Here is a 13560-nt window from a genome sequence, read left to right on the forward strand (position 1 = left end):
GAAGGGTGCCGAGGGGGGGGGGGGGGAGGGAAGAAGAAAAATAATAGAGACAGTCCTATTCATACAATTTCAACTTTATCAGTCTTGGTCTATACTCATGGTGGTTATTCTTACATTTTTGTTAATTTTTTTATCTTATTCCTTGTCATTAAACTTTTCTCAGCTTCCTATGGCTTTGCATATGGATAATTCTATATGAATTTTTATAATGCTACTGAATATTGAATGACTGAATTTAAATTTGCATAATCTGTGAAATGTACTGTGATTAAAACCTATACACGGTGGTAATGTTCTGGACTTTAATGATAGTTTTCTGTGTTAGGATCTCAAATTATTTGACAAACTTTTTAAATCATTAAAAATCCTCAGAAGTTTAGGTAATGACCAGTAGGTCACATGACCGATTTATACATGTCTGTTTACTGGAGCCCTTAAAAATATGCTTACTTACAAATATGAGCATTTTGCTGACTTCAGTGGCATTTCACAAAGACTATCACATGAAATTCAAATGAAAGGTTTGAAAATGACAAATTTTTCATGTAACTCAGTAAGCATCCAGAGTAGTATGTAGTAAAAGGTTTTGTGTGAGTTATCTTGCTGATTCAATGATTTTAAAAGTGAATGTGGCATTGAAACATGTTTATCATATGAATTAGATTATTTTTTATACCATTTTCAGCAAAGAAGTAGTAAATAATGTTATTTTGGGGTTGAGTGCAGGCATACTCACAACACCCACACTGCATCTGTTTCATTTAAGTCACATTTTCAAGGTTTTCTTCATGAGGGGATGACCGAGGTATGTAATGAACAAAAATTAACTCCTATATTGTGGAGAACATCCACTTGATGACAAATCAAATTTATTAATTCATTAAAATTTCCATTGCCTTCCATTGTGGTGTGACTAGAAAGAATTACGATTACTGTATTAGGAAGACAATTAGAATCCTCATGCACTGTAAAGAATAGGTTGATTCAGATTTTTCCCAAGTACAGAAGTGAGCTTTTCAGTCTCTGTAATTCTGTTATACTTCCAATAGAGGCATTTAAGAAAGTACTACAAACTTTGTATTTCAAAATAGAATTATTCAAAACTGGATGGATTACTTTTAGCTTACTTGAATGATCATGCTTTAATGAAAGAGTAAAATTCTGATTCTGGAGAGGAAGGAGTGTGACTGGAGCCTTTTATAGGTTATCTTTTGTAACTTTTCTATATTATTTTTTATCTATGTATCTTTTGTCAGTAGAATCATGGAATCATAGAATATTTTGGGTTGGAAGGAATCCTAAGGATTATCTGTTCCCACCCCATGCTATGAGCAAGGACACTTTCCACCAGACCAGGTTGCTGAGAGCCCCATCCAACCTGGCCTTGAACACTTCCAGGGATGGGGCATCCACCACTTCTCTGGGCAACCTCACAGTAAAGAATTTTTTCCTAATATCCAATCTAAACCTACTCTGTTAGTTTGGAGCCATTCCTCTTTGTTCTCTCGCTCCAGGCTCTTGTAAAATATATGTGTATGGAATATTTTTTTATGATGCCCATGGAAGCAGTGTCGTTTTCAAAGAGTGATTCCATTTTATCACAACTGAGAGCTCGCATTATGCAGAGGTTTTTACTGCAATAGTCAATGTGATACTGGTCTGTGGACAACTGACCACCTGTGCTGATACCTATGTGTATAAACCATGCCTTAAACACTCTCCTGGAGCATGGCATGCTTACCTTTCATAGCCAAGAAAGTCACAGGGCAAGAAGGGCTGTAAGAAAATGAGGAATAATACTGAGGCAGGCAAAATTCCTTCAAAGAGCTAATCTCCCTTGTGAGGGCCCCTGGATCAGCAGAAAGTGGCCCGTTCCCACTGACACGCACTGAACCTCATCCACATGGGCTGGCTCTCCAAGCCACTTCTGAGAGCACTGCCTGCTTTGGGATGTAGAACATGAGTACTTTTAGCAGTGTCCTGGTATTTTTGAAAGAAGTGTCATATAGCAACGTGATCACAAGCACTCCGTTTTGATTTTTTTTTGAAGATGCCAACTGGAATTCATAATACTTGAATGACTGTCCCAGCGATTTGGTTTGCAAGTTTTTGCTAACATTAGGTAATTATGCCATAAATTTCTCTCTCATAAATTTAGGTTCAGGAAAAAATACCTTTTAAAAATTCTGTATGTTATAATTTTGAAGCCACCTGAAGTACTGGTTTTGAAAGCAAATATTCAACTTCTTTTAAAAGTAATAATTACAAGTACACTGGCTGGTTCAAATCTGCACAGGACCCTCTGTTTATTTTGTGCTTCAAATGGTGTTTAGTTTTCTGATCACTGGGTTGTTTAACTCTTTCACTGTTCGTTTTTTTTTTTTTTTTTTAAATATGCACTTAACAAACTTCTCACTCAACAAATTTGAGTGGATACATAAATGTTCATAGGTTGGGGCCCTATTTCTCATAAACTTTCATTTGACTGGACCTTGATCTCTAAATACCAAATATGCTCTTGATCTTTTTTTTTCATCTGGTGGTTTTGTTGGGGTTTTTTTTTCTAATTCTTAGAAATATTCTGCATAAGGTACAAGGAATTCACAGATTCCTCCAAAAGAAATTTCAGTGCTCTTTAATGTAACCTGTTTTGTTACAGTTCTGGGAGACAACACTGAAAAATCAAGATATTTACTAACCTGAATACTATCTTCGGTGTCAGTTACATTTATCTTGTGTTCCAGAGGTCACGGTACCAAAAAATGTCAGCAGCTACCAAAAAATAAGTATTTTAAAATTATTTTTAAGTAGTTCTGTAAGTACACCAAGTTTTACGCTTCCTGGTTTTGTGATTTATAAGCATGTATATGTGTGCAACCTTTTTCCATAGGAAATGGGACAGATATTTTCAAAGCATCTTTACCTAGTAAGACTAACAAAATGAGTTTCTGTTTAAATAGCTGAGAAACTGAAATGTAGGCTGAAAGTAAGTTTTAACTAGTATATTCCAAGGAAAATGACCAAATCTCTCGGAGTAAAGGGAAGCTAAGAATGAATACTTGTTCTACTGATTAGCCAAAACAATAATTAATTTCATTGAAACAATTCTCACTTGACATGTAATGCACACAACCAAAGGTACAGGCTCATTAATAACTCAGTAATGACAGTCCCTCTCTGAGCCGTGTTAGGAAGCTTCTTTTAGAGTGTGTACCAGTTTGAAAACAAACCAGTGGGAGGCACCAAGTCAGAATAACAATTTAATGGGGAAGTTAAAAAAAAGAAAAGAAAAAAAACTAAAAGAAAACACTGGTTCAAACTGACAGAGTCAAGATACAACCTGAGTCCCTGTTAGGCAGGGTAGTGGTAGCAGTCTGGTAGAATGGTGGCTGCAGTCCTCTGAAGCAGTGATCCTGTAGTAAAAGATTCTGCTCTTCCTCAGAAGGTCCAGTGGTGGCTGTGTAGCTCCTATCTTCTGGAAATCCAGTGGAAAGGTTGTTTCTGGTGCTCAGTCTCAGCTTATACCCATGATGGGATGCTTGGTTCCTCCCTCTGGGTGGAGCATCTCACAATGGGGTAATGAGTCACGAGGCCAAGTGTTGATTAGGCTCATTAACAGAAGATAGTCCGGAGGGAGTTATCTCTGAGTCATGTGGCAGGACAATGATGGGCCATTAACAGAAAGATAGTCTGGGGGGAGGAGGCAAGGAAACACTGCCTCACCTGATTTCAACAGCTCATGAGGATGGTAATGGAATACACTGCAACCCAGGACAGGGTGAAAAAAAAAAGTAATGCAAAGTCTTAATATTCAAGAAACACAAGTTCTTAAATTGACTTGGAATCAAATTATTGTAGTTAAGTAAGAATCTAAAGATACAAATAAATACTTAGTGGGGTTTTCAAAGATTGTTTACCTTGATGTGCCTGCGTCCAAAAATTCTTCAGCTACCTCTACAGCCCTCTGCTTCCAGTGTTAAGTCAGGTGCTGAAGTTTCACTTCTGGTCTTGTCCAGGAGCCTTGCAGTGTCAGCAGAGCTGAATTCTCCATGTCTAATTAATGCCTGGCAGGATTCTCAAGCACAGTTTCTCCACCTGTATCTCTTGAGAAACTCTATCCCAGAGGCATGTGGTGAGCACATGGAGGAGCTCCCCAAAACCCCCAGTCACAAAGTATGGAACACTGGGTAGCAAATTCCTCTCATTCTTCAACAGTGCTTTAAATTCCTGTCCATGAAATATTTTGTTAGTCTTGCAAACCTTGATGATGAATCTGTTTCATTTTGTATAAATAAATAAAAAATACCTGTGGTAAAAAGGGAGAAGCAATGAGTATGATACCACAGCCTTGTGGTAGAAACATTCACTGAGGGGCAGAGACACCTGGATCCCAGCCCCTGTTCCAGAGGCTGGTTTATATAAGACTTGTAATGTAAATGTTGAAAATAAGATTAAAAAAAATATTTAAAATACGTAAAGTAACCACTGGAGCAGGGACAGGTGTCTCCGTCATGAATATCCCTACTTTTCATGGTTGCCAGATTCCATACCTCTATGAGCTGTACACCCAAACCTTCACATGGCTAGAAGCCACAATATACATTCTTGCCCCGTGTGCTGGGAAGCAGAAGCTCTCGGCAGGAACTGATTGTGGCTCTTCAGGAATTCCACCAGCCCGTTTCTGGATCAGACTGCATTAGCCATGCAGTTGAGTCCTAAATCCATGTTACATTGCCTTCAGCAGCCTGGACTGCCATGCTCTACCCCACAAAACAGAAATTCCCTCATGTTGTAGCTCCCTCTTGGGGATTTGGTTCCAAGTGACTAACTGAGAAAGAAATATATCAAAAATATCTGTAAAATAATGCTGGCCTTTGACATTAAGTCTCAGTGGAAGCTAAAGCTTACAATGACAGTTAGACTCGTGAACCTTTACAGAGTCCTTTTGAGATGTTATCCTAGATCCTGAAATCTTGACATTTTTAATCAGTTCCTTTTAAGCACAAAGAGGATATAACTAAATCTATCATCTAAAACCATCCATTTTAATATCAGGTTGCTTCAATACTATCTCCCCTACCAGCACCAAAAGGAGCAAGTGACATTATCCATTTCCAAGACTGTGTAATCCTGTGCAGCATCAGAACATTTACAGATCTTATGCAGTGTACATGTACAGATATTAATGCTGCATGATGTCACACCTGTCATGAGATGATTTTCTTGGGAAAATGAGGAACACACTCGTATGCTGAAATGGCTTACAGACACACACCACAGAGTAAGCTTTAGGCACAGTACAGGTGGGTTTGACCCCAATAAAATCAAAGGAACTGCATATTCCCCCCTCAATCTGAACTGACTCACACAACAATTCACTCCAGTACGAGAACACAAGAATTTTTAACAGCAACTTTGTTGAGCTTAATGAAATTAATTTCCTAGTTACAACAACCCCTCCAATTTGTTTCCAGGTCTAATACAAGAACCATATGGAGAAAGGCACAGAAAGACAAGTAGGCAGTGCGTGCCATTACCCACCATCTGTCCAGGCAAGCCATGCTGAGCCAAACGAGGAACAGGTCATGGCTCACACGACATTCACAGATCAGAGCCTGTCTGAGAGCCAGTGTGCACTACAGCAGCAACTGACTGCCAGGGCACACACAGGAAGGTTTTCCTGGACTTACCATGTGAGATGAGGACAGCAAGGGGTTGACTGGTGAGGGAGGAGTAGCAGGTGAAGACAAACACCTGAGAAGTGAAAGCCTGTGTTGAGGGAAACAGTAAAAATTGACTGAGTGGTGTAGGAGTAGATTGTAAAGGCATACGTGATACAGCAGCTTGAGATGCTGGCATGAAGGTTTTTATTGCAATAGAAAGCCCTACATTTACTAAGAGCTGGAGATTTTGCCCCAGGTTTCATAACCTTATAATGTAACATTATTCCAACTGGTATTGCTTTCTCAGCAAAAATTATAAAAATATAAACGCATGTTAAATCCTATGGCATGTGTTTCGCTAAGATTTATAGATGAACTTATCCACCACAGAGCTGTGTTCTCAAAGAACCTGCCCTGCACTTCCCTGCACCTGCAGAGGGCTGGGACTGGGAGGATAATTATGAGCATTGAGAGCCTACACCAGATGTTCCAGGAATGGAGAAATTCCATCTTTGGTTGGCTGGCCTCAAGACGCAGGAAAGCAGCAAGAGGAAGTGCCCGTGTTTGAGCTGGCATGTGCCATGCAAGCCCTTGGCAGGTCAGTGCCAGCCCTCTGCTGCTGGCAGCCTTCTTGCTGTGCTCTTTGCCTGGGGTTATTGCCACAGACAGGGCAGAGGCAAACACGGGGAATATACGGGGAAGGCTGAGGTGTTAAAGGAAATACGGCTGTGAAATAAGAGTGCATGCAAATGAAGCGAGTACAAGACTCATAGGACTCGTATTTCCAACTCAACACATTCCAGAGTGCAGGGCATTGCTTCAGAAAGATTAGGTGTCACTTCTGTGCTTGGATCACATAGATTTTGCATTTTAGATTGTTATCAGAAAGAGTATGTAATAAAATATTCAGCAGCAATGTTAATGTTTTGTGTCTGTACTTTGCTGCCATGATGATTAATATTTTTCTTTTTAAACAAAAGGGACTAAATAATAGTTAGCCCTTATCTCTTAAGTGACCAACTTTGGAGTTATGTTTTTCCCAGTATTGGAAACATCCATTTTCACTTCCTCTCAGCATATTAAGCAATACCAGAAAAGTAATCTTGCTTACAATTTAGAGCAAGAATTTTCACCTCAAACCAGAAGCCTTGCTTCTTAAAATTACATACTGTAGATTGAAGAACAGAATAAATCCTAAACCATACGTTTCAAATACTTTCAGTTCCTTCTTCTCTTACGTTTCTTTTCAGAAGTGCAACATGGGTACATGGTCAGCTTAATAGTAATAAATAAATCTTGGTCAGCCACTTCCAACTTCTTTTTCACTAATTCATGCAAAACTGTCAGCATGTCAGTGGACTGCAGTGCTTGATTTCAAAGAGGTCTGAAGAAGGGAGGAAAGCAGTATTGCCAATGTATTATTGAAAGCAGGAATAGCTCTGCTGAATTTCAGAGGGGCATTTTAAGATTTAAATAATGAAGCCTCAGAAAGAATGAAAATGCCTAGGTGACACAGCAGTGACAGGCACAGACACTGTTCGTGTCTGGTTGGTATGTGTTCTGTCACAGCTCACTGCTTTTCACACTAATGTGGAAAACGAGGGCTTCTTTATTTTCTTTTCTCGACTGATCACCAAGCAATCCCAGTGGAAGTCCTGTGACATGGAACCATCCAGCCTTTGGATGGAGAGAGGCCCTTCTATCCCACTGGGGCAACCTCTTGAATTTGGGCTGTAGGATACCCAATGCTGAAGCTGTGTCTGGGCTCTCGACAGCACCACATCCCTGTCCACGTATCCCTTCACTTCTCACACCTTTGCCCCACTCAGACATTTGAAGGAAGGTTTCGTGGATGGCCTTACAAGCTGATGCCCCTTGTGCCTTTACCAGATCCTTCCATTCCTTGAGGAGGAGGTTATGAGCCACTTTGCAGAACTTGAACCATTTACTGAGGGCAGCTGCTCTCATCAACAGCTGAATTGCAGATCCTTCAGCAAGGCTGCGGTGCCCAGAAGGGCAAATGAAAGCTCACAAAGAGAGACAATCCCCTAAACACCTCATTTGCATTGTTTATAGGCTTATTTCAGCCAAATTAATAAAGGGGTATGTACCATTGTTGTTAGTAACAATGGTGGGCTAAGGTTTTTTTGAGAGCTCTCTGTTGTTTTCTTTAATTAAAAAAGAGCCATTTTCAGGAAGCTGGCAAAGACCAATGAAGACCATTTCATTGTTTAAGGATTAAGGGCCAAAGAAAGCCTGAATGGTTGATTAAGAGAATGTTTGTGTGAAATAAGGGAACAACAAATGGATTGAAATCCTTTCCCTCAGGATCAGGCTTTATTAACTGGCACCCCTTGAACAATCATTTTTGAAAGAAATTTAGGGGATAGTCTAGCCTTATTTAAAAATCTGAAAATCACTTAGATGTCTTTCCTTATTTTAAGTTCATCACTTCTGTGGAAGTTCTTGATAAGACACACTTAGTTTGCCCTTTGTTTCTGTTGCACACACCAGAGTGTATCTTGCAGGTAGGCAGTTTTACCTCACTGGCAGCAGGTTCTTAAGAGCTCAGGATTTGGGTGATTCTCCATTTCTGAACAAACTTGCGAGCAATTATTTAGAAGATGTAATATATTTTATCTCCTCCCTGGTGCATCTGTGCGGCAGATTAGTTATTCTCATTTAGAGACTGAACATGGGAGTTGGGATATATCTGTGGCTCCTGTGGCTCTGTAGCATCCCCCAGGGGCAGAAGTGGCACCCAATCTTTCTGGAGGGGCAGAAGTCACGGCCACAGGAGGCAGGCAGGCAGCAGCAGCAATGCCGTGTTTATCCCATTCTTGCCCAGCCAGCAGGAGAGCTGCCTACATCCAGGGCACTGCATGATCTTCTTTTGCAGCCCACAGATTTCATTGTGTAACTAAAACAAATGTGAAATGACAGACCCAAATTTAGGATTTAGTGTGTTGCATTATTTAAAAATCCCTATTAATTTTGGAAGCTTCCAAATGTAGTCAGTGCCGTGTGAAAATAACCCAGAATCAAGCGAACCTGAGCTAGACTTGCCAATTTGCAAAAAATGTTTGACTTTCTTTGACTCTTTTACAATATTTTTAATAATTTACTTGCACCTCTTCTAATTAGCAATATCTCATCCTAAGAGAGTAATTTTTTTTTCCTCGAAATATTTCTTTTCAAATTCTGTATCATTTTTTCTCAGTTTTGGAACACGAACAGGGGCTCCAGCCACATTTCAGTTCATTGCTGGCTAAGTAAACCTTCATGCCCAAATGAATTTTTGAATCAAACCACCCCAGAACTTCAGGCAAACCCTGCTCATCTTGCTACTGTAGAAGGGAGGAACTTGAATGGTTTTTGGAGTACTGAATGTGCACAGGTGAACCAGAGAAGGAAGAAATCCATCAGCACATTGGGCCGTTCTAGTTGCAGAGAGACAAAAGTGATCAGTTTAGATGGAGTGGTTGGCTCAGAGAGAAGGCACACTAACAGGGGGCTGAAACAGGAGAACTGGAGCTTAAAATTAAGGGCAATTCCTCATTCATAAATAGAGTCTAAACCAGCATAGACAAATAAGACATTGGTATGTCCACCAATGTTTGATGGCCGTCACATGGGTGGAGCTTGGTTTATTCCTTTTAAAGTATTCCAGTGATCCCATTAATTTCTGTTTTCATTAAATAATATTAATATTTTCATATTACTAGGGGAGAATAGGTGGATTTTCCTTTGTCACATTAGATATTCTTTTGATAGAAAAGTCATTTTCTGATAAAACTATAGTCAATGTCTGACCATTAGCTGGCTTTCAAAACTCTTGCAAGGCAGTTAAATGCTGAATAACTAATAACTGCGTGGTACGATATTTTTTGTAGCTTATGTTTTCATTTCTATTTTGTGCCTTTAGAGTTTGAGTTTGTCAAGTGTGTTGAGAACCTTCAGTCTGATGGGGACTGCGAGTTTATCATTGCTGTATAAATCTCATTCACAGCAGCATTTAATGATTGCTGCTTGACGTTAAATCTGGATGAAATGCAGTCTACTCAGCAAGTTGAGTGCATTTTCAAACCCCCGCACAACAGAAAACAAATCTAAAGTTTTATTTTGCAGCCAACCCAATTTAATACAATACTGGGATAAGGTACACAAGATCCACACAAGGGGAATGTAGCAAATGTCAGAAGGCTGGGAATTCACTCCTTCACAAATTTCCATGCCTTTCCATAACCACAATGCAGGTACATGAAGACATTTCAGGCAGTTTTTTACCTCTGTAGCTTCAGCATCCAGAGCAACTACCCAAGCTGAGCTCTGGCCATAGATTTATTCCAGAGGTCTGAAATGCAAAGAAAAAATATACATTTTTAAAATTGTATAGGGTTCACTCATAATGTGTTTATTAATATAATTAGAGCATAACCATTCCTTTTTGCTTCTTATTTCCTCTAGCTAATCCTGATTATTTGTATTAACTAAAATATAGCAATGATACTTGCCAAGAACCTGTGTCAAAAATCTAAAAGAGACACCTTGATTTTGCCTCTCAGATTTAACAAATAAAAATTCTTCTAAGATAAAAGGAAGACAAAGCACATCTTAAACTTTCATCCTTTTTGAACATGACGGTGCTGGTGCAAGACACAAGAACATGCTACTAGAGCTTGTGAAATTTCTCATGCAGTGTGTCTTTTTAGAAAGTGAAAATTACATACATCATGGAAAAATAATGGTTTATCTCTTAATTAGTAAGAAAAAAACCCAAAAACTACAACCCAGGCTGCATTTTGTTTGAGTCAAAGAATAAATTAGACACATTTTTTAAATGAAATCTGCTTTACAGTGGTATACATTGAATCAAATTTAGGTTGCTCTTTGGGAATGTGAAACCGCTGTGAAGTTGCTCAACAAGGACTGATGGCATAAAGATCATCTGGGCATACACTGGAACAAATCCTAGAAATTTTAGTTCTCGTTTTTCCATGTATCTGCATTTAGTTGCTTTAAACTGTGATCTCTTTATGATTGTAGCATGATTCCATATTCCTCCGAGAACTTCTTGTGATGTCATTCACATTTGAATAGAGTAAATACAGCACCACCACGATAATTACAGAAGGACTTTTTAGTTAAAACAGGTCCCTGTATAGGAGAAAAGCAACATTTTCAGTTAGATTCCTAATAATAATTGCACTCCAGTATTCTACAACTGCAAAGGAGATGAGCGAATATGGGGGTGGAGAGTTCAGCCCTTCCTTTCTGTGAACTGGATTTAAACCTTAAGCCAAACAAAACTGTGAATTGTGAGGTGGTTTTGATTTCACTCTGTAGTCAGCAGCTGGCTCTGAAATATAATCATAAATTGCCCAAGTCTATCACAGATATTTTAAGACAATCTCTTAAATGAATCTGGGCCATTTCAAATTAGTAATGAAATCTTAATCCAAACAAATTTCACAGACAGCAGATACTGATCTAAACACAAATGATAAAAAAAAAAAAAAAAAGAAAGAGGCACTTCAGTCTCAAAAATGAAGTTACCTGCAAAGCTTGAAACACGCAGCAGTGATGGATCAGGAAGTTATTAACTATTCACTGTAGGTATGGTTTAAAAAGCTGAATTTGGCATCTGCTATCATATTTCATTTCCTTTGAGTGGAATGTACAAAGAAAAACTTTGAAACTGTGGTTTGAGGGCCAGCCTAAGTGCAATCTGTTCCTTGAACAAACCAAATGTAAGTTTACACCCGTTCTCTGGATGCCTTTGTTACATTATCTTACAGAACAACTGACGGGACTCTGCTGAAGCACTGAGAAATGAGAAACTGTTTCCCACTTGTGAATATGTTTTCCTGAGTGAAAAGAAAGTACCCCTCCAGTAACAGCAATATAATTACATTCCTAAGCATGTTGAAGGTATGTTAATGAGACACAAACTGTGAGACAGGTACTGCAGTTGGTGATAATTCAAAGTTTAAATCACAAAATCTGTATTACAAAGATCTTTCAAAGAATCACATTTGCAAAGCTAGTGAATTAATGTGCTGACTGGGACTTGCTTCTGACAGGTCCAGCTCATTACATTCAGATACCACTGGCACAACTGAGTCTACTGGGAGCCTAAAAGTCTCTGAGAACAGTCTCAGAGTGACATTTGGGATAACAGGGGTGAATTTCAGCCAGGTCTTTCATATGCCCATTTGCTGCTCTATATTTTTGGCTCCAGGCACATGCCAAGATCAAATTCCCAGACTTTCTCCGTGCCCAAGCAAATATTGTTCGACCCAGATTTGGAACATTCATCAAACACAGACACAGCACGTTACTGTACATGGCTCTGTCACACGAACACAGTCCCACAGTGGGTTGGGGACCAAAGGGATGCACAGAGCCTCCTGCAGCTTGGAACCCTATGGCACGGAAGGAGAGGGTGCATCTCACTGGTGACATGTCAAGGGACAGTGTACAAGGATACCTTTATCCTGGGGGATTGATCTCCAGTGAATCCTCCAACCAGCTCGGGGAAGAGGAGACAATGTTCCTCTGGGCTGCAATTTAGTGACTAGCTCAGACCTGGCTCTGAATAACCCTTGAAAAGCCTGCAGTGCTGAGCTTGGTTAATAAAGCTAGGCTACAATTTGCATGCCAAATGGCTATTCCCCTCTCCCTCCCCTCCCCACCTGAAGCTGATGTGGCCCATGTTATTTTAGCTGATAGATGGTGTCAGGTACAGTTGCAATGGAGCAGAGCACACAGGAGTTGTGGCAGGCTGCTCTTGCAGTAGAGTTTCTCAAATCAAGGTTAAGAGTTATGCTTGTCTCAAGAGGGGCTCTAAGCACAGGAACAATCCCCTCACTATTAACTTTTTAGGAGGAGGTTCAGCCAAGAAGATGTAAAAATGTCTAGGATGCCATCTAAGTCTCATTACCTTTCATGAGACAGGTACTGCTGCCTTGCTTTTTGAGGAGCACTTGTTTGTCACCTTAAACATCTAGAAACGTTAATTTCTTTCAGACATGGCTTTCAGTCAGGCTTTCTTTGTTTGCATCTAATTTATGCTTCACTTTGTTTTTCGGAACATAAACTTTGGAAATATAAAGGTAATAGATTAGAAAATTATTGTTGTAGGAAAAATATGGAGTCAAAGATTTTTAATTAAAAAAGAGAATGAGTTCTAGCTTAGAGAATGCTTGATGGTGCTCTAACAGGACCTCTGTTGCTGATGTCAGGATCAGGAAAGAAAGTGCAAAACTTCTCAAGTGTCTTCTTTTTTTTTTTCCTATTTCCTTCATTTCTTTGTGACAGGTTTGGTTCATCTGGTTAAAATTTTTTGTCTGGCTTAGTGCTTTGAAACACAAAGTGGGATTTACAGCACTTCATCAACTTTGGTTGAAGACCCAGGAAGTGAAAAAGGGTGGGGGGGGGGGAAAACAAACAACTTTCCCCCAAAAGAAAAAAAATAGTATTCACCTGGTGGCGTATACTGATGAGAACGGAGGTTCCCAGCCAGTGCTTCTTAGATATCATCACATCTGAGACTGAAATAGAGATATTCCTGGAGACCTGTAACAGCTTTGATGGTATCTCAGGTCTATTTTCTTATAAATGCAAAAGAAAGAAAGGAAACTCTGTGAAAATAAAAATGAACAGATAGAGATCCAGGCTACAAAGCAGAACTACTTTCAGAAAATATGGAAGCGTCATTACCAAAGAAAAAGAAAAAACCAACAAAGCCCAAACAACAAAAAACCCCATAAACCCAAACCCAACCAACCAAAATAGCAACAACCACCAATCAAACCAAAAAACCCCAAAAAACTCTGTCTTGAATGGTGGAAGAACTCACCCTCACTTAACCACCAGAATGGAATTTACTGTCGGA

At 39.5% G+C, this 13560-nt stretch overlaps 1 long non-coding RNA gene across 1 annotated transcript; it reads right to left on the reverse strand.

Moving 5' to 3' along the window:
- Positions 1–5693: 5693 nt before the first annotated feature.
- LOC108447272 lies at positions 5694–13300 on the reverse strand. The gene is made up of 3 exons (XR_001862740.1): positions 13149–13300; positions 9951–10017; positions 5694–5769 (listed from the first exon to the last, which is right to left on the reverse strand). It is a non-coding gene; the product is annotated as an uncharacterized LOC108447272 (long non-coding RNA).
- Between the last annotated feature and the right edge of the window lie 260 nt (positions 13301–13560).

This window comes from Corvus brachyrhynchos, unplaced genomic scaffold (genome assembly GCF_000691975.1).
Source record: "Corvus brachyrhynchos isolate BGI_N302 unplaced genomic scaffold, ASM69197v1 scaffold246, whole genome shotgun sequence".
Taxonomy (NCBI): domain Eukaryota; kingdom Metazoa; phylum Chordata; class Aves; order Passeriformes; family Corvidae; genus Corvus; species Corvus brachyrhynchos.